This window comes from Pinus tabuliformis, chromosome 2_2 (genome assembly GCF_031772625.1).
Source record: "Pinus tabuliformis cultivar Carrire ecotype Pingquan chromosome 2_2, CPIR1, whole genome shotgun sequence".
Taxonomy (NCBI): Eukaryota; Viridiplantae; Streptophyta; class Pinopsida; order Pinales; family Pinaceae; genus Pinus; species Pinus tabuliformis.
The window spans coordinates 602245955-602267181 of NC_142300.1; positions in this window are offsets into that span (position 1 = coordinate 602245955).

The window sequence follows — 21227 nt, forward strand, 5'->3', positions numbered from 1 at the left end:
TTGCCCTGGATACCCAGTAGGTTGACCTTGATATGAATACAACGGACCTCCAATGCCCGAGGGTTGTCCCTGGTAGGGTTGTCCCTGCGGGCCCCCAGATTGTCCTGGGTAAGGCGGGCCATAAAGTGGTTGCCCCTGAGGGGTTTGCACATAGAGTGGCTGGCCTTGATTGGGTGGTCCTTGGGGTTGTCCGGAAGGATCTCGGGCCCCATGAAAAATGTGAGTCGTGGGATCATACGTAATATCCAACGGTTCGTGGTTCTCTTCGAAAGGACGATGAGGAAGGATCGAAATGCTCTCGAGGTACTCACCGTTCTCATCATAATAAAAGAGGGGACCTTCGTAATCTGGGTCCGTAATGGGTTGCCCATAAGCATCATACGGCCCTGATCCTGGAATGCCACCAGAAAAGGGACCAGCTTCAGGGTTTGCAGATGAGGACGCCGGTACAGCACTGACGACCGGAGTCGAACGTGCTACACAAACGGTGGGTCTGGTGGGAACTGAGGTAACAGGCGTATTAAGACCTGAAGTAAGAGGTGTACTGAGAGATTGCGAAACAAAGGGCCCTGTGGTGGCAATAAGACTAGGATCCCATATAGTCGTAGAAGTAGTTCTAGCGGCTATCCTGTCCCTCACTGATGAATATCGCGGAGGGAGAGGGGAGGAGGCTGGGATCGGGTTTTCAATATCTGTCACGACAGGTGTTTCACCCGTGCTGGAAGATGTCTCATCCATGGGGGAAGTAGACATCGGAGACGACATACCGAAAGGAGTACGGGGGGTAGTGTCGCTGTCAGGCTCCCAGATAGGATTCCAATCTTCTATGTAATCTTCGTCGCCCGGGGCACGTACATTGATAGGCTGGATACTCGGGACAATGGGAAGAGTATCGCTTACAACTGGTACCTCTGGAGCAACAGAAGATGGAAAACTTTGATCACTTGGATCGAGAGTTGACGGGTCAGCCAGGATGATAAGACCCCTCAGAAAACCTAAAGCAAACTAACGATAAAAACCCTACTCAAAACTATCGCACACAAGATCTAAAACAGGTGATGTTATCGTGGCCGAATTAATTTTTAGACACAAGAACCAAACTTGAACTTTTCATGTTTCGGGAGTCGAGAAAAGGACGAAAAGATGACTCCAGTCTCCTTCGAATGTTTAATGAGCACGAAGTGACAACACGCTCACAGGCACCTTTTCATTTAGGGAGTCCGAAAAGGATCAAAAGTGACTACTCTGGAGACTCTAGGTATAAGGGTTTACCAAGCGACCCGTAAAACTGCTTATACATCTCAGCACTCATATGAGGGCCAAGGACTTTCCATACTGCAATCAATCTTCCCGAATGCTGTGTTTGGTGCGTTACAGTTCACAAGGCGGCAGACTCGGCTTTCTATGGATAAAGGATCAAAGCCTAGTGGGGTCTCCCTATATACGCGATGGTACGTGGGAGCGCAGTCCGTATTAGACCACTATCGAGTCACAGAAGGAGGAATCACCCAACCATAATGTGAAACAACAGTGACTATGTTTAAAGACGCCGGAACACGTCTCTAACCTAGACCTCTAGATGTTTGCGTTTAGTTCCAATGCGTTTTTAGATTCATTCGGTTCATTTTATGGTTAATCTTGAGTTAAGTTTCGATTTCAGGCTCTATCGTATGTTCTCTCACAATTACCTAGATGCAAACTACATGCCAAAGAAAACCATTTTGTTCGATGAATTCTAGCTACGAGAAGGTGGAGAATTTTCAAACAAACAAAATGAAATCAAACAATCAAGCAGCCTAATGCAACTAAAAGCGAGGAAAGTAAACTTTTCTTTGAAAATGCGAATCAATGAAATGTTCTTTTCCTTTTCAATTCTCAAAAGCAAAGCTACTAGTTTGATTTTCTTTCAACGACACAAAGCATCTAAATGAATTTGGAGGAACGAGAACACCAAGCTAATCACTTAGTGAAAGCACACAAAGCTCCCAAAACACCCAACAAAGATTTCCAAATTGAAAGGAAAACCAAATCCCGAGCGAGCTATGTGATCTAAGCTCGGTACGACAAGCAAGGATTCAAGCAAGGAGGAAGTGAAAACCACTCGGAAACACCACCAAAAACACTTCAACAATCACTGAACGAGCGTATAAACAAATATGAAGTTGGCTGGTCAAACAAGAGAACGAAATCCCTATGGAAGGCTTGACACACACAGGGCCACTAGATGCCCTAGGGCTAGAGTGCGAAATCAATGGAGAAAAGCAAACACCCGGAGGATAAGAGTCCCAACCAGTCAAATAGAGATCCAACACAATCCGGCAGTTGTAAAAGTGATGGCGGAAAAACAAACCAAGCAGCGAAAGCGAAAAGGAAGGTATTGCAAAACCGAAAAATGAGCAAAAACGAAACCTTGTGGAACAAGACTTCGCAAGTAAGCAGCTCAGAGCTCAGATAATGAAAAACAAGTCACAAACCAAGTGGAGAGAAGAGGGGAAAGCTGAAGCAACAGGTTCAGGAGGCTGATTTGGACAAAATCAAGTTTTACAGGATCAATGCGGGTGGTCTTCAGCAATTTGGCGCTCACGGGAGGGGTCCCGTAGCAACTTTGCGACGTCAACGCGAAAATACACGGATAAAGCGCGTTGTCTCAGAAAAACGAGGTCAGCGCGACTATAAATCACACAGACGCGATGACAGGGAGGACAAAGAAGCAGGTGCGCGCCGTCAGCACGGAAGCACACGGATAAAACGCGTTGTCTCTGAAAACGAGGTCAGCGCGACTATTGATCACACAGACGCGATGACAAGGTCAACACAGAAGAAGGGATGCGACGTCAGCGCGTCTGTTTTGAATTAAAACGCGCTGAGGGTAAAAAAAAACAGTGAAGCCAAAGAAAAACTTCCCAGACCAAAGGTAAGAACCTTTTAATAATTAAGACACTTCCCAGATGCACCCAGAAAGTTTATGAGCAGAGAAAGCAATCCCCAGAACTCGAAAAGAGAGGAAAATCAAATTCAAACACAAAAAGTGGACTCAAGAGACAAAGAGGTTGATCCCCAGTGGAGTCGCCAAATTGTTGGAGAGGTAAATCCCCTCTACGGATAGAGGCGATCCCTACTAGCCCAGCAAGGGTCTAGCAACAATCAAACAATGTTGCTATGCATGTTCCTAATTACGATTAAACAAGAGGTAAAGAGAACCTACTTGGATTCCAGCGCTGTCGTTTGATGAAGAGATGCTGCCTTCGCTCCTTCGCCTTGGCTGGTCACAATCCTCCGCGATCCCCGCAAATAGACACCTGCACACACGAAGAGGAAACAAACGCAAGCGTGAAATCTAGTAAAAGCAACCATACATCGGTCAGAAAAGATGTAATTCACATTTAATCATTGCATAGACAAATGAAAATGGAACAATAGTAGCAGTCATCTATTATTAATCAAAATAGAGAAGAGTACAACCAAATGTTCTGACGTCGGTATCCTTCTCAGGAGGGGCCAGTCAGCAAGCGTCTCAAGCATTCACCTTTGGAAATGATTCTCCCAAGGCAAGAAACTCTCTCTCACACAAGCAACACAAAATAACCTTCCCTAAGCTATCAATCACTTCCACACCTAGCACACCAAATACCTATAGTAGCAGCAATCTGAGCACTATAAGCTCTACACAATCCAAGCTATTCCAAACTAGATGCTCATGGTAATGGTGGAAGTTTATATAGGAGAAGGAGCCTCCTAAAAGGGTGGAAGGATGAGCTTATCCTTGAGGGAAGTGGTTGCAAAGGGTCGAACAGACATGCCATAGAAGGGAGTCGATACTCACAAAGCCAACAACCAAACCTGGAGTGATCTGGCAGGCTGGCTGTTGGAACAAATTCGCCCAAACAGGATCAGCGCGGATTATAAGGCAACTGACGCGCTGACATCGCGCCTCGATAACTGGGAAAGTCATGTTAGCGCGACCCAATACAAAGGAGAGACGCGCTGGCTCATAAAATGCGACCAGCGCGGAAAAGTGATGTGCTTCCGCGCTGGCAGCGTACTGAACACACTAAGAGCCGCCAGTCAGCGCGGATATTTTAGAAACAGACGCGCTGATGAGGAAAACTATGGAAAAGTGGGTTTTGGGCCAGTTCAGAAGGCATGAACTTGATTATTGTGAATTCTTGACACAGTAGGGTAACTGACAGGGAGACAGTGACAAATTACTGTGTAACACCCATCTAGCGGATTTAACTATTTATCTACGGCATCTACGTCTATTTGACCCTCGAAGATGGGGATTTCAAAATTAACTTGTACCTTAAACGGTGTGGCATTTCCAGAGTAGCTGTTGGAAGTCGATGCGTCGCCTCTTGGTAGCCGCTGAAGTATTTGCACAAAGCTATCCATCATCGCGTTCCTTTGCCGCTCGAGGGCTTCTTCGAGCAAGATTCTGATAGGATCTCCTGCCCCCTCGTCTTTCTTCTCATCCGCCATGGGAGGTTGTCGAGATTTGCGAGGCTGGTCTTGCAAAGGTTCGACCAATTCGAGCCCTAACTCCTTATATCCTGACCTCGTTGGGGACATGCAAAGAAAAACAGAGAAAAAGCAGATTGCTCTAATACCATTGATCCGGATTTAAGCAGGAACGCAATAGATTACAGAGATAACCATAAATACAGAGATGCGATAACCATAAAAACAGAGATGCAACGGAAATAATACTTCATTTCATTAATGGAGAATACTGAAATATGCTTACAAATAGAAATAACCCAGCTAGGGCGATGGTAGCTTATCTCTGAGAAGAGATGTGTCGGCTACATGCCTCTGAACTGTTTTGAACTGTGTTTACAATGAGGCTTGCGGGCCTATTATTATTGAGAAACAATGGAAAACCCTTAACATTCCAAAACCTAACCCTAGAAGATGAAACGCCAAACTATGGGCCTCGTTTGGGTAAATTGGTACATCAACTTCCTGGGGTCGTAACTTTGGCATACGATCTCTGTTTGACGTGCATGATAGCCCGTTGGAAAGGTCTCTCCGAGGAATACGACGGAAAAGATGATTTTTTATCTAAAAAATCATGGAAGGTAGATTTCCCAAAAAACGCCGTTTAGGGTCTCAAAACGGCTCCGAAAGTTAAGGACCCGAAAAACTGCTAAAAACAGTAAACTGCGCTATAATTAAGGAAACTGAAAAACTAAAAGAGACAGTTGTGGGGGTCTAAATGGGATAGGTGGGTGACCACCAACATCCACCTGGATCATCAATGGACATAATGAAAAGGGCACTCCCCGCAACAGGACTCCAAGAACTTGAGGAGATCAACCACCACATCCAAGCAAAGAATGTTGAGCTAAGGAGGCTTCCAAGGATAATTTTAGGGGCGAATGTTCGCCCTTTAGCGAAATTAAGGGGTTTTAAATTTTTAGTCGGCGAATATTTTGTATCATAGTACATTTTTACAAATCACCTCAAATAGCCCACCTTATTTTAAGGGAGAGGGCAAAAAAGGTAAATTTAGCCCTTGAAATTAGGACTTACAACCTTCCATTCGCCCATTTTCAGGAATAGGTTTTATTTAAGTGAATCCATTCGCCCATTTTCAAGAATAGGTTTTATTTAAGTGAATCCTATGGGCCAAATACCATATTTATAAAAGGGGTGTGGTAAATTAATAAAAATATAAATAAATGAGAGGTATGGTAAATAAATAAAACATTTTTTATATTTACTCCATAAGTCACCTTATATACATGTAAGGGTGTAAACAAATAAAAATATAAGTAAAGTGGAGGTATGGTAAATAAATATAAATATAAATAAACTAGACGTATCGTAAATAAATAAACCTCTTTTTATATTTAGTCCATAACCCTCGTTCTATTTATGAAGGCTCAAGAAAGAGGTTTTATTTAAGTGAATCCTATGGACCAAATACCATATTTGTAAAAGAGGTATGGTAAATTAATAAAAATATAAATAAACGAGAGGTATGGTAAACAAATAAAACATTTTTTTATATTTACTCCATAAGTCACCTTATATTTACGAACACTTAAAAAATGGGTTATATTTAGGTGAAACCTATGGCCAAAATACTATGAGACAAATACCATGGACTAGATTGTTACTAATACCATGCAAAAAACCATTATTAACCCTAATATTAGAATTAATAAAAATAAAAATGGCACATGGTATTGACCCATGGTATTCACCAAAATGGCACATGGTATTGACCCATGGTATTCACCTAGAATGTAGCCTATTTAAATGGGGGAATTAAACCAGCATGTAGCCTATGCTAAGATTCACTAGGACTTTACAAAGTTTTATTATTTAGTGAAAGGCTCGCCAAGATCTTACAAGATTTTATAATTGAGGTAAATATTCGTCATGCCTGGTGAGAGATTCGCCAAAAAATTATATATACATATTATATTATTGATAAAATCGCCTTCCATTTTTCCTATATACCATGGAGATTCGCCCATTTATTATATTTATAAATTTAGGGGGGGTTCTTAAAAATTTCCCTGGAGGCTTCTACAAGAGGCAAAGGAAGAAAAACAAATATTACTATGCCAGTTGCAAGGATGAGGTATTGTAAAAGTTGCAGCATCGTTATACGGAGGTGAAAAGTGATTCCTCAATTTCATATGATTTTCATGATGATGAATTCACTGCTTTTGAAAAACATACTACAAGGATTGGTTCCAAACTATTTAATAAAATGGGGTATCAGGGAAAGGGCCTCAGCATCAAAGGCCAAGGCATCGTAAACCCCATCGAAGTCAAGGAATTGTTGCGTTGTGCAGGACTCGGATACACCAAAAAGGAAATGGGAGAAAGCTCCAATACAGCTAGTAACCAGCCAACGACAGATGATGAAATTCCCTCCTCATAGTCCAGCGATAGTGGGGGCCCCATAAACACTTATCGGAGGAACACCAGGGGAAAGCGCCCCAAGGCAACCTCGAAAGTTTGGAGGAAAAAGAATCGTTGTAGCCATTGCAACAAAGAGGGACACCAACAAACCGCATGTCCGATGCTCCATGCTCTGGAAACATCGTTGGAGGAGCTAAAAGGTGAACATGTTCAGCAAATGAAACCACCCCATTCATGGTGGTCTACTTTGTTAAGTTGGTTTTTCTAAGGTAGTAGCTTGTTATGGCCACCATTGTAAATCATACGTTGCAAGTAAATGTAAAAGTGATGGTGTGTTTCCTATCACTTCAAAACGCAACGATGATATTTTGGCCTTTCTTTACTAGTAGTTGAGGTATTGATTACTTTTTATGTAATCCTTGGCCAAGGAGTGTGTGCTATAAACTCTTGGCAAGGAAGGGTTGTTAAGTCATGTGTGGTGTGCATGATTGCAAAAAAATGTACTAGTTTTGCGTGCAGGTGATCGAAAGTGTGGGTTGAAAGGACACAAACAATGTGCTAAGTGTAAATGCTTTTGGGGTCCAAAAGCTCCTCAGTAGGGAGGATTGATCCAGGAGGATCTCCAGACATCAGTGGCATGGAAAAAACTCAAATTCAAAGTGGTGGAAAGACGATGAACTTGACATCAAATTGAAGTGCTCGTCACTCTGATTCCAACACTGCGAACAACACTCCAATCCGAGTCCAGATGAAGGAGATAGAGGTAGTCAAAGTTGGGTTGACTTTTTGATGAATGGGCAAGATTAATCAAGGCATAATTTAGACTTTTTCCAACAGACGGAATTTGGCCAACTCTGGCTAAATTCTGAGCAAAATCGTTGCATGGTTAAAATGACTCCTTCAACTTAAAATCAGAATTTTTGCAAACAACATATTGTTTTAATTAAATAAAAAAATATATATAAAAAAGGGTGGTGGGCCACCAACCCCGCCACCCCAACTCTTCCACATAAAAAAACAATATACATTGGTGGAGGGGTGGGCCACGACCCTCGGCCCCTCCCATGGAACCACCATGTACGTAAATAGAAGTTGGGTGGGCCAGCCCTTGGGGTGCGGACCCAACCCATTCAATATAAAACAACGACCATTAAGGTGGGTCGACCCTTGGGGAACGGGCCCAACCTCAACCACCAACCATTTAAAGCAGCACCAACACGAGGCCGACGGAGGTAGTTACGGGGAGCAGGCTGCCCAAGGTGAGCCCAGCCCAACCCATAATTTAAAAAAAGGATTTCGATATGTAAAAAAAGGGAGGAGGTAGGGTTTGATCGCCCAACCTCCCCCACAATATTTGGATCCATAACCAAATGCGCTATAATTGTTTCTTTGAAAAAATCGCCACCTATTTGTTATTTAAACGCAACTTATCAGTGTGCCCAAGGAGAGGAGGCAGTGCACGTAGTTCGAGACAAAATTTTCTAGGAGGGTTGAATTTCCAGTTTATCAGATTTTGAAAAAATTTATATGGTTTCAGCATTTCTTGACGCCATGAATGCAATGGCATTGTCCATTTCTCCATCAGAGTTCTGCATTTTTTGGCCATTTTTCAGTATGGAGGTATAAAACTCTTTTTTGTAACTGATGCTTGTACGCTTCTTTCTCATGCCACTTAATGAATGAAGACCTCCCCATTGATCGAGCAGGGCTCAGAGACGTAGTCCAAGTCGGATGAACTCCGTTATCAAGTCTTGTTGTCTTCTTTCATGCTTTATGTGTTTCTCCTCTTCTCTCATGTGCACATTAAGTTTTCTATGTTAAGCGACAATTTATGCATGTAATTCTTTAACACATCTATAAGCAAAAGATTTTGGATAAAGCATTCACTAATATTAATTTGCCTTTACCTCTTCATTCTCCATGAAGCCTTAAGCTTGTCATAGGAAATAGGAAAATGCAATATAAGGATATAAACAATTGACAAGCTTGAATACCTAAATATTTCTCTGAAAATTCGTTCTCCATTGAAGCTCTACGGTGAAATATGAGTGATTTCACTCTTAGACTAGGGGGTCTCGTTGCAACACTGAAGTATGCTATGGCAGTTAGGGCTCCAAAGCCCTTAGCTTCCTCTTCCAACTCTCTCCAAGAGTTCTCTCTTCAAACTCACACATTGCACGAATGAATTAGAATCTCCTCAATTCTCTTCCGTAATAAGTTTAGGATTGTCTTTTCATCTTTGCCTTCCCTTTTGTCTTTTCATCTTCACCTTCCATTATCTCTCTTTATTATATTTTTATTATTATTAAATTCACTTTTATAAAGTCACTTATTGATACTCCACTTTATAAAGTTGAAGTGACATCCAACTTGATTAGGAAATATCATCATTTCTCCTTCTTTTATAAAGTCTCCTCATCCAAATTTGGTTTCTCAGTCCACTACTTTTGAAAGGGCTTGACCTCATTACCCTTAGGAGTGAATTTATTTTGGAATTTGCATCCTATAGGTCCCTATTTTTATTGATTGTTGCACAAAATGTGGTGTGTTCAAAACTCTTGACCCATCCATGTAGAGGTTCTGCCAACCCCGCTACAAATAGCATCACCAATATGGCCTCTCAAATATCTATGACCATGACCGCTGTTTGGTCAATTTAGAGTGTCCTAAATTGTTATATTAATTGTCCATTCGGGAGTCGTAAACTGTTGAAGTGTGGCACACTATATGTGAAAGATAACCTATTTCTTACTTTCTGTCCTTTCTGATTTTTTATTTTGTTTTGGGGGTTTTTATCTTCATTTATCTCCTAATGTGAAATGGAATATCTATCCCTGAGTTTTAAGATTTCTCTAAAAGAAAAGTATGGATATAAATTTTCAAGGCAATTTTGTCCTTTATAATGATTTCCAAAACTTCAAACTTCAGAAGGTCTGATGAAATTAATTCCTAAAAGAAAATGAAAATGTGCCACTATTCTAATCAAACAAATAGTGAACTATTGATCATGAAACCATTATCCCTGCTGATGTCTAAATGCAAAAGAAATGAGTTAAGCTACTGCACTCAAATAAATCCAAAAATTGCAAGTGAAGTAAAACTAAAATCAAATTACATCAATTCATAGTCTGACCCCTCGCCAGTTAGTCCAGCTATGGCTTTCGAAGGTAATCATCAACAACTTGAGCAATCTGATATCTAATTGCAGAAAAGTAAAACTAAAATCAAATCACATCAATTCATAGTCTGATCCCTCGCCAGTTAGTCCAGCTATGGCTTTCGAAGGTAATCATCAACAACTTGAGCAATCTGATATCTAATTGCATAAAAGTAAAACTAAAATCAAATCACGTCAATTCATAGTCTTACCCCTCGCCAGTTAGTCCAGCTATGGCTTTTGAAGGTAATCATCAATGATATGAGTAAGTTGATTTCTAATCTAACTAATAAATCCAATGAACAAGACTAAAATAAACAAAACAGAATTGGAATTAAAAGCTAAGAAAAGCAAGTCAACAGAAAGACTGATTCCATGTCACTAGTTTTTGCAAAAGGGAATGTATGAAGATGTCTGGGCCTACTGTAATCTGGAACACACACACTGATCAGCGTTAACAACAATGTACAAAGCATATAAAATTATGAACAAGAATGAAGCGTTAGTACCATAGTAAATGAAATATACATAAGTGAATAACTATGGCATATTTGCAATAAACATAAAGAAACATAGCATGGAACTGTACAGCAATAAGAAACAAAACCTCGGCGTGTGCAAGGGCCCTCTGCACAACCTCAGGCAACAACTATCAATCAAGAATTACGCTCACGCAATCATGTAGAAACAGAGTCTTCTCATATATTTCAAAACGCAGTCACAACAATGAAACTAGTGTCACGGCACAGTGGGCTTTTTTAACAGCAAAATTATATTCAAAAGACTAACTCCTATGCGTATAGAAACACATTATTTATAACAAAAGGTTACATAACCGTTTTCCTATAAACTACGCTGACAGAGGACACATAAACAACAACATCCATGGATTTAGCATCATGGATGCCGAGATTATGCAATCTATTGAAAACGGCTTGTTGGATTCACATCGTGGGACAGGTGTCAGCATGCCTCCAGATATCTAGAAACGGCCATGAAAATCTTTCATGTGCTTGGAAACGGAGTCCTATTGTCGTAGGACTCTTCTGTTTGACCATCGCTTGACCACCGTTGACCACGGCTTCCCCTGATGAATCCGGCTGAGCCAATAGGACTCGGTCCATGTCCAAGTCATTTCCAACTTGCCCATGTGGCTCGCTTTGCCTAATGACACCTGCAATGTAGAATTAAACAAAAACAGCTACGGAAAGTTGAAGCAGTTGCGGAAAGTGACAAAATTCCGCAGCTTAATGAGAAAAAATCTAGTTCAAACAGCAGACACAAAACATAGTTAAAAAACCACTTTAAGTGCTCTTTTATGATTAATATGCAATGATGTTGATAGCTTAGGAGATCCAGATGAATGGAAAGAGTCTAGGAAAGTGTATAGGAAAGATGCAAGTCCAGGGCTCATCAACCGCCAGTCTCTGAAACTTTGCAATATAAGCTTCTAGAATACATGTCTGCTTGAGTTTTACCAGCTCTCTAAAATGTACCTCTAGATCCTTCCTACCAAAGCGCTCGATAAGCCTTTGAGATAAATCTATGTATGAGATGATGTTGTTATGTCCCAACGTCGCCAACCCATGGTACCACCACTCATGGGCCTCACCATACAAGTCCAGGGTGGCCAATTTGATAGGCTCCTCCTCTGTCATATGATGTAGCTAAACTAAGTGTCCAATTTTTGCACCCATGATCTAGCTGAGCATTTAGATGGCCCATCAAAATAGTGGATGGGAACCTTCCCCATTGTTTTCTGCAGCTCATAATTCTACCTTGGAAACCTATGAGATGGTTTGGGTCTGCTCTTTAGTTGAAGTTGGCAGAAATCAGTAAAGCTCATGGCAACGCGAAAATCTTGTCCTAGAGATTGATATTGTCCCATGCAATTTGCATAAGGGATTCAAAAACCATCCTGCTTTGTTAAGTCTTCTGCAACCTACTGCACAAACTGAGGCATAATGGGTCTAGCCATTTTTCTATCAATGGAGGATGGGTTCTGCACACAAGTCCGGGCATGACTTCTTTCAGCATTGTTGGACCCTTCACCATTCAATGGCTCTTTTCTAGTGGAAGCCCTTGTGTGTGCCATGCCCTTCATCACCTCCACCATCTCTTTTTGGCCCTTGGCCAAGTCATTTATGGCCCTATGTAAGCTATTAAAAGATTTTTTCTCCTTATCCTCCATATCTTGTCTTTAAAGTATCTTCTCTAACCCCTTTCCCCCTTCTGGCATCTCTTCACTCTCTGTATCAAGGATATCTTCCTCTAAAAGGGGAGTTGGTTCTTTGTAAGTATGCTTCCTCCTACATGTTATCCATGTGTATTGATTCTCCTTTGTCATGAATTTTCGAGCCCACTGTTTTGAAGCCAAACCCACAGGTTGAGCCAAGATTAAAGCTCTAATACCACTGTAAGATTCCTTCTTCACAAATTTCTGATTTTAGTTTGAGTTTCAGTGGAATGTCTCTTCAAATAGATTGTTTCTACACTACGTTAGGTGATTATCAGAATTTTATCTCCATAAAGTTATAACATTAGGCACCAACAACTAAATATCACCTTCCAAAGGTTCAGACAGTTTCATTCTACACTCAGAAATTTAGTTGCAACTAATACATGGAATAGAAACAATTGGAACAACTTTCTTCCTTTATTTATTTTTATGCTCATAATACAATATACACAAAGAAGGGAATAGTTGAACCTGGGAGTGAGTCCACCTCAGAATACCAGTCAAAGAGGAAGTTTGAATATGTTGCTTGATTCAGAATTATCAGCCCCAATAAATGTCACAATATGATTCCTAACAGAGAGAAAATAACACCATGCTGACTTGAGATAATGTGTGTGACTTAGCCACTCATTTCAGCACAAATAATTCCTTCATTCAGTCATAATTGAGTCCATGGCCAGCTCCCAAGCTAGTGGTTCCTCTAACAGGGACAAAATTTACCATGCAAATGTATATTTTCTCTAGAACCTGATTGTGGTATTAGACCATCTCCCATGTAGTGAGTAGGTTGATCTTTTTTGTCAACACAGAGCGAACTCGACCTTGAGTCTCCCACAACTACCACGCACAAACAAAAAGCGTAACACGCAACCCAAAAGTTAATACTCTATCTGACTGTGTCATGATTTGTCCCCACGGTCATTACTTTATACTTTGCTACCAAGACATATTCCCAAGCATGATGAAGCTCGTTCAACAATAGAAGGAAGTGACCACTATGTGATTTAAGTGAGAAATGCGACTCATGTAAGCCCAAAACTCGTCCTTGCAAAAGACATATGGCCCAAAAATTGGAAATATGCTCAACCACCAAAAAATCAACCCGACTCTCTTTTTGTGAGCCTCCAAGAAATGAGAGACCCAACCATTAAATTATTTGTGTGAATCGTGTTGCTTTTCTGCCTCCAAATTCAACCATGTAAGCATCTGGCATTCAAATTCTTTAAAAAAGAGATATGAGCTAGCCCCACCATAAAATATGTAGCTCTCCCAATAATTTGTGGGTCCCATGAAACTGGAGTATTTACTGATATTAATTTTCCTTTGACTCTTCTTTCTCTATGAAGCCTTCAGCTTGTCATAGGAAATATGAAAATGCAGTATAAGGATATAAACATTTGATAAGCTTGACTACCTCAATATTTCTCAGAAAATTTGCCTCCATTGAAGCTCTACGGTGAAATCTGAGTGATTTCATTCTCAGACTAGGGGCTCTTGTTGCAACCCCAAAGTCTGATATGGCAGTGAGGGCTCGAAATCCCTCAACGTCCTCTTCCAACTCTCTCCAAGAGCTCTCTCTTCAAACTCACACAATGCATGAATGAATTAGAGTCTCCCCAATTCCCTTCTTTAATATGTTTAGGATTGTCTTTTCATCTTCACCTTCCCTTTTGTCTTTTCATCTTCACCTTCCCTTTTCTCTCTTTATTATATATTTTTTTCTTTTTATTAAATCCACTTTCATAAAGTGACTTTATGATACTCCACTTTATAAAGTTAAAGTGACATCCAACTTGCCTAGGAAATATCATCCTTTCTACTTCTTTAATAAAGTCTCCTTAGGCAAATTTAAGTACCTTTATTAATTATTTCACCGCTTAGCCTGTGAGAACCACTTTAGGCTAGTGGATTCCGCCATAAGCTTCCTATGGGGAGGGGGACATTACAATCCTCCCTGCCCAAGATTGCTTGTCATCAAGCAATTTCAATTCGGGATGTTGATCAGGAATGGTTATTACTGTCTACAAATCCTCCTCGAGTTCTATAACATGCTCAGAGCCTCTATCTGGTGGTACACCTGGAGGAATATCAACAAAAACTTTATGATGTTTACGAAGTAATACTTGTATGTCATCTGAGTGTGGTCGTGGCTACTCTGATTGTTTGTTATTTGTAATAAGGCACTCTATTGCCCACTCGATATCACTACGTTTCAATGCAGCTTCCATGTGGTTGGACGACATGAGTTTCAACGGGTATTTATGCATGGCTCTCAAGACTACCCTCCTGCCATCTACTGGATCATTGAACTCCATTTCCATGTTCCACTTATATGTGTTGTACTTTCCTATGTAATAAATCCACTGACACCCCAACGCCACATTAGCGTCTAGAACATCCACTACAAAGAATTCATCTGTCACTGTATAGTTTCCCATGGTGAGTTGTAGCTTGGGGATGTACCTGTTGCAGTCCATCTAATGTTTCCCGGGTATGATGACTGTAAAACCATCAAATTCAGTTGTAGGAATTTCCCTTCGTTCCACCAGCTCTGCATCTATGAAGTTGTGAGAAGCCCCACCATCAACCAGTAATGTCACCTTCTGCCCGACTATAACCCCTCTAATTTTTAAGGTATGGTATCTAGGGAATCCGGACATAGAGGCAAGAATAGGAGCTTGGCCCTCTGCATGTGAGGATTCACTTCCAATGGTTTGGTGCTTTTGCCATTGTATTTTTCCTTGTGTTGGTCCTTGTACTAGTCCGTGTGCCTGCTCTTCAACATTGTCACTCTCTGAGCACACCTCAATGTAGTGGGCCTTGCCCACACACTTGTGCCCCGATGGTCAAGGTTCCTAACAACTAAAACAAAGTTTCTTCTTCCTCAACTCTTTTCGGGTCTCCTAATCCAAGTTTGGTTTCTCGGTCCACTCCTTTTGAAATGGATTGACCTCATTACCCTTAGGAGTGAATTTATTTTTGGAAGTTGCATCCTATAAGTCCCTGGCTTTATTGATTGTTGCAGGAAGTGTGGTGGGTTCAAAACTCTTGACCCATCCATGTAGAGGTTCTTCCAACCCCTCTACAAATAGCATCACCAATCTGGCCTCTGAAATATCTATGACCATGACTATCTGTCTCTAAAACTCTACCATATAATCCTCCGGGCCACCCATCTGCTTGAGTTGTGTCAACTCTCTAAAATGTATCTCTGGGTCCTTCCTATCAAAGCGCTCAATAAGCCTCCGAGTGAACTTTGTGTATGAGATGATGTTGTTATGTCCCAATATGATGTTCCTTTTTCTCATGCTCCTTATGGGATGGTTAGGATGGACTTTCAGAATTGAGGGCAGACAGGTCGCAAGTACAGGTTGGCATCAACAGCTGGTCAAGGGGCTTTTGGAGCAATTTTGAGGAGTTTTTATGATGTTTGATGGCATTCGCTTGGTATATTCCATCATCTGCATAGTTTTTCCTTTCGTTCTGTTACATTCCGACAACTTTCAAAAAACAAAGTTATTAATGGGCCTGACTTAATTAGTTATGCTTAAGGTGGCATTTCGGGAGGAATGCTTGGAAGAACACCTTAGCGTAATATCTTGTTGGAACCGATACGAGAATATCTACATGATGGGATAATTAGAAGTGATTTTCAGTGGCCTAAGGAGGCATGGTGGCCAATTTACCATTTTCCCACATTAAAAAAAAATATTTTAATTAAGGGAAATGTACTCAATGATTAAACTAATAATAAAATAGGAGCTTGTATAGGGGTCCATCAGATCTATAAAAAGAGGAGGAGGAGACCATTAGAGGACATCTTGGATTTGTATTTTCTTTTTGTGGAGAGGCTTGAGAACCTATTTCTCTACTTCAGCAGTATCCCTAGGACGGAAACCCTTGGTTGATTCAGTGAGAGTGGGTGAGCACCCATCTCTTCCCTTGGTGGATCCATTCAGGGTTCACAAGTTGCAGTTTATTGATTTTTAGTTTGTTTTGGAGGCCAATTGCAGCATTATTGTAGATCTATTTGGGGCCATCATCTCAGCCATATTCTTGCTCTTGTACTAGCTATAATATTCCAAATACAATTTTTCACTAGATATTGCTTACAAAAATTACTCCTCAAATTTCCACAGTGAAATCAATAGCACAAAAAATAAAATTTTCAAAGAAACCCAAAAATGTGACAATTGCAAAGACGAAAGAAATGAGAATAATGTAGCTTTATTTATTTACTGAGAAATTTACATATAAACCCTCCATAGAGGATAGTTGCAATGATGAGCATCTGAAGATCTGTTATAATGTTTCATTGGCCCTCCACCAAAATTGAGTTGAAATGCAACTGCTAAGCTCTCTTGTGAATTCTGGATAAATTCACCAAAGGGAGATGTGTACTCGCCCAAACTCACTGAATCACTTGAGGTTTTCCATCCTGCAACTACCAATGAAGTAAAGAACTAGGCTCTCAACCTCTCATACAATAAGAGATATCAAATCCAACTCTACAAATAGCATCACCAATCTGGCCTCTGAAATATCTGTGACCATGACTGCCTGTCTCTAAAACTCTACCATATAAGCCTTCGGGCTACCCATCTGCTTGAGTTGTGTCAACTCTCTAAAATGTATCTCTGGGTCCTTCCAGTCAAAGCGCTCAATAAGCCTCTGAGTGAACTTTGTGTATGAGATGATGTTGTTATGTCCCAATATGATGTTCCTTTTTCTCATGTTCCTTATGGGATGGTTAGGATGGACTTTCAGAATTGAAGGCAGACAGGTCGCAAGTACAGGTTGCCGTCAACCACTGATCAAGGGGCCTTTGGAGGAGTTTTTAGGAGTTTTTATGATGTTCGATGGCATTCGCTTGGTATATTCCATCATCTGCATAGTTTTTCCTTTCGTTCTGTTGCATTACGACAACTTTCAAAAAACAAAGTTATTAATGGGCCTCACTCAATTAGTTATGCTTAAGGTGGCATTTTGAGAGGAATGCTTGGAAGAATACCTTAGCGTAATAGCTTGTTGGAAACGATACGAGAATATCTACATGATGGGATAATTAGAAGTGATTTTCAGTGGCCTAAGGAGGCATGGTGGCCAATTTACCATTTTCCCACATGAAAAAAAAAATATATATATATATATATATTTTAATTAAGGGAAATGTACTCAATAATTAAACTAATAATAAAATAGGAGCTTGTACAGGGGTCCATCAGATCTATAAAAAGAGGAGGAGGAGACCATTAGAGGACATCTTGGATTTGTATTTTCTTCTTGTGGAGAGGCTTGAGAACCTATTTCTCTACTTCAGCAGTATCCCTAGGACAGAAACCCTTGGTTGATTCAGTGAGAGTGGGTGAGCACCCATCTCATCCCTTGGTGGATCCATTCAGGGTTCAGAAGTTGCAGTTTATTTATTTTTAGTTTGTTTTGGAGGCCAATTGCGGCATTATTATAAATCTTTTTGGGGCCATCATCTCAACCATATTCTTGCTCTTGTACTAGCTATAATATTCCAAATACAAATTTTCACTAGATATTGCTTACAAAAATTACTCCTCAAATTTACGTAGTGAAATCAATAGCACAACAAATAAAATTTGCAAAGAAACCTAAAAATGTGACAATTGCAAAGACGCAAGAAATGAGAATAATGTAGCTTTATTTATTTACTGAGAAATTTACATATAAACCCTCCATAGAAGATAGCTGCAATGATGACCATCTGAAGATCTGTTATAATGTTTCATTTGCCCTCCACCAAAATTGAGTTGAAATGCAACTGCTAAGCTCTCTTGTGAATTCTGGATAAATTCACAAAAGGGAGATGGGTACTCACCCAATCTCACTGAATCACTTGAGGGTTTCCATCCTGCAACTACCAATGAAGTAAAGGACTAGGTTCTCAACCTATCATACAATAAGAGATATCAAATCCAACTCTACAAATACCATCACCAATCTGGCCTCTGAAATATCTGTGACCATGACTTCCTGTCTCTAAAACTCTACCATATAAGCCTCCGGGCTACCCATCTGCTTGAGTTGTGTCAGCTCTATAAAATGTATCTCTGGGTCCTTCTTGTCAAAGCGCTCAATAAGCCTCTGAGTGAACTTTGTGTATGAGATGATGTTGTTATGTCCCAATATGATGTTCCCTTTTCTCGTGTTCCTTATGGGATGGTTAGGATGGACTTTCAGAATTGAGGGCATATAGGTCGCAAGTACAGGTTGGCGTCAACAGTTGGTCAAGGGGCCTTTGGAGGAGTTTTGAGGAGTTTTCATGATGTTCGATGGCATTCGCTTGGTATATTCCATCATCTGCATAGTTTTTCCTTTCGTTTTGTTGCATTTCGACAACTTTCAAAAAACAAAGTTATTAATGGGCCTAACTCAATTAGTTATGCTTAAGGTGGCATTTTGGGAGGAATGCTTGGACGAACACCTTAGCATAATAGCTTGTTGGAACCGATACGAGAATATCAACATGATGGGATAATTAGAAGTGATTTTTAGTGGCCTAAGGAGGCATGGTGGCCAATTTACCCTTTTCCCACATTAAAAAAAATATATATTTTAATTAAGGGAAATGTACTCAATGATTAAACTAATAATAAAATAGGAGCTTGCATAGGGGTCCATCAGATCTATAAAAAGAGGAGGAGGATACCATTAGAGGGCATCTTGGATTTGTATTTTCTTCTTGTGGAGAGGCTTGAGAACCTATTTCTCTACTTCAGCAGTATCCCTAGGACAGAAACCCTTGGTTGATTCAGTGAGAGTGGGTGAGCACCCATCTCATCCCTTGGTGGATCCATTCAGGGTTCACAAGTTGCAGTTTATTGATTTTTAGTTTGTTTTGGAGGCCAATTGCGGCATTATTATAAATATTTTTGGGGCCATCATCTCAGCCATATTCTTACTCTTGTACTAGCTATAATATTCCAAATACAAATTTTCACTAGATATTGCTTACAAAAATTACTCCTCAAATTTACGCAGTGAAATCAATAGCACAACAAATAAAATTTGCAAAGAAACCCAAAAATGTGACAATTGCAAAGACGCAAGAAATAAGAATAACGTAGCTTTATTTATTTACTGAGAAATTTACATATAAACCCTCCATAGAAGATAGCTGCAATGATGACCATCTGAAGATCTGTTATGATGTTTCATTGGCCCTCCATCAAAATTGAGTTGAAATGCAACTGTTAAGCTCTCCTGTGAATTCTGGATAAATTCACCAAAGGGAGATGGGTAATCACCCAATCTCACTGAATCACTTGAGGGTTTCCATCCTGCAACTACCAATGAAGTAAAGAACTAGGTTCTCAACCTCTCATACAATAAGAGATATCAAATCCAACTCTACAAATAGCATCACCAATCTGGCCTCTGAAATATCTGTGACCATGACTGTCTGTCTCTAAAACTCTACCATATAACCCTCTGGGCTACCCATCTGCTTGAGTTGTGTCAGCTCTCTAAAATGTATCTCTGGGTACTTCTTGTCAAAGCGCTCAATAAGCCTTTGAGTGAACTTTGTGTATGAGATGATGTTGTTATGTCCCAATATGATGTTCCTTTTTCTCATGTTCCTTATGGGATGGTTAGGATGGACTTTCAGAATTGAGGGCATATAGGTCGCAAGTACAGGTTGGCGTCAACAGTTGGTCAAGGGGCCTTTGGAGGAGTTTTGAGGAGTTTTCATGATGTTCAATGGCATTCGCTTGGTATATTCCATCATCTGCATAGTTTTTCCTTTCGTTTTGTTGCATTCCGACAACTTTCAAAAAACAAAGTTATTAATGGGCCTCACTCAATTAGTTATGCTTAAGGTGGAATTTCGGGAGGAATGCTTGGACGAACACCTTAGCGTAATAGCTTGTTGGAACCGATACGAGAATATCAACATGATGGGATAATTAGAAGTGATTTTCAGTGGCCTAAGGAGGCATGGTGGCCAATTTACCCTTTTCCCACATTAAAAAAAATATATATTTTAATTAAGGGAAATGTACTCAATGATTAAACTAATAATAAAATAGGAGCTTGTATAGGGGTCCATCAGATCTATAAAAAGAGGAGGAGGAGACCATTAGAGGACATCTTGGATTTGTATTTACTTCTTGTGGAGAGGCTTGAGAACCTATTTCTCTACTTCAGCAGTATCCCTAGGACAGAAACCTTTGGTTGATTCAGTGAGAGTGGGTGAGCACCCATCTCATCCCTTGGTGGATCTATTCAGGGTTCAAAAGTTGTAGTTTATTGATTTTTAGTTTGTTTTGGAGGCCAATTGCAGCATTATTATAAATCTTTTTGGGGCCATCATCTCAGCCATATTCTTGCTCTTGTACTTGCTATAATTTTCCAAATACAAATTTTCACTAGATATTGCTTACAAAAATTACTCCTCAAATTTCCATAGTGAAATCAATAGCACAACAAATAAAATTTGCAAAGAAACCCAAAAATGTGACAATTGCAAAGACGCAAGAAATGAGAATAATGTAGCTTTATTTATTTACTGAGAAATTTACATATAAACCCTCCATAGAAGATAGTTGCAATGATGACCATCTGAAGATCTGTTATAATGTTTCATTGGCCCTCCACCAAAATTGAGTTGAAATGCAACTGCTAAGCTCTCCTGTGAATTCTGGATAAATTCACCAAAGGGAGATGGGTACTCGCCCAATCTTACTGAATCACTTGAGGGTTTCCATCCTGTAGCTGCCAATGAAGTAAAGAACTAGGTTCCCAACCTCTCATACAATAAGTGATATCAAATCCAAAATGTCCTCTAATGGTTTCTTCTTCCTCTTTTTATAGATCTGATGGACCCCTCTAGAAGCTCTTATTTTATTATTATTATAATCATTGAACACATTTCCCTTAATTAAAATATTATTTTTAATGTGGGAAAATGGTAAATTGGCC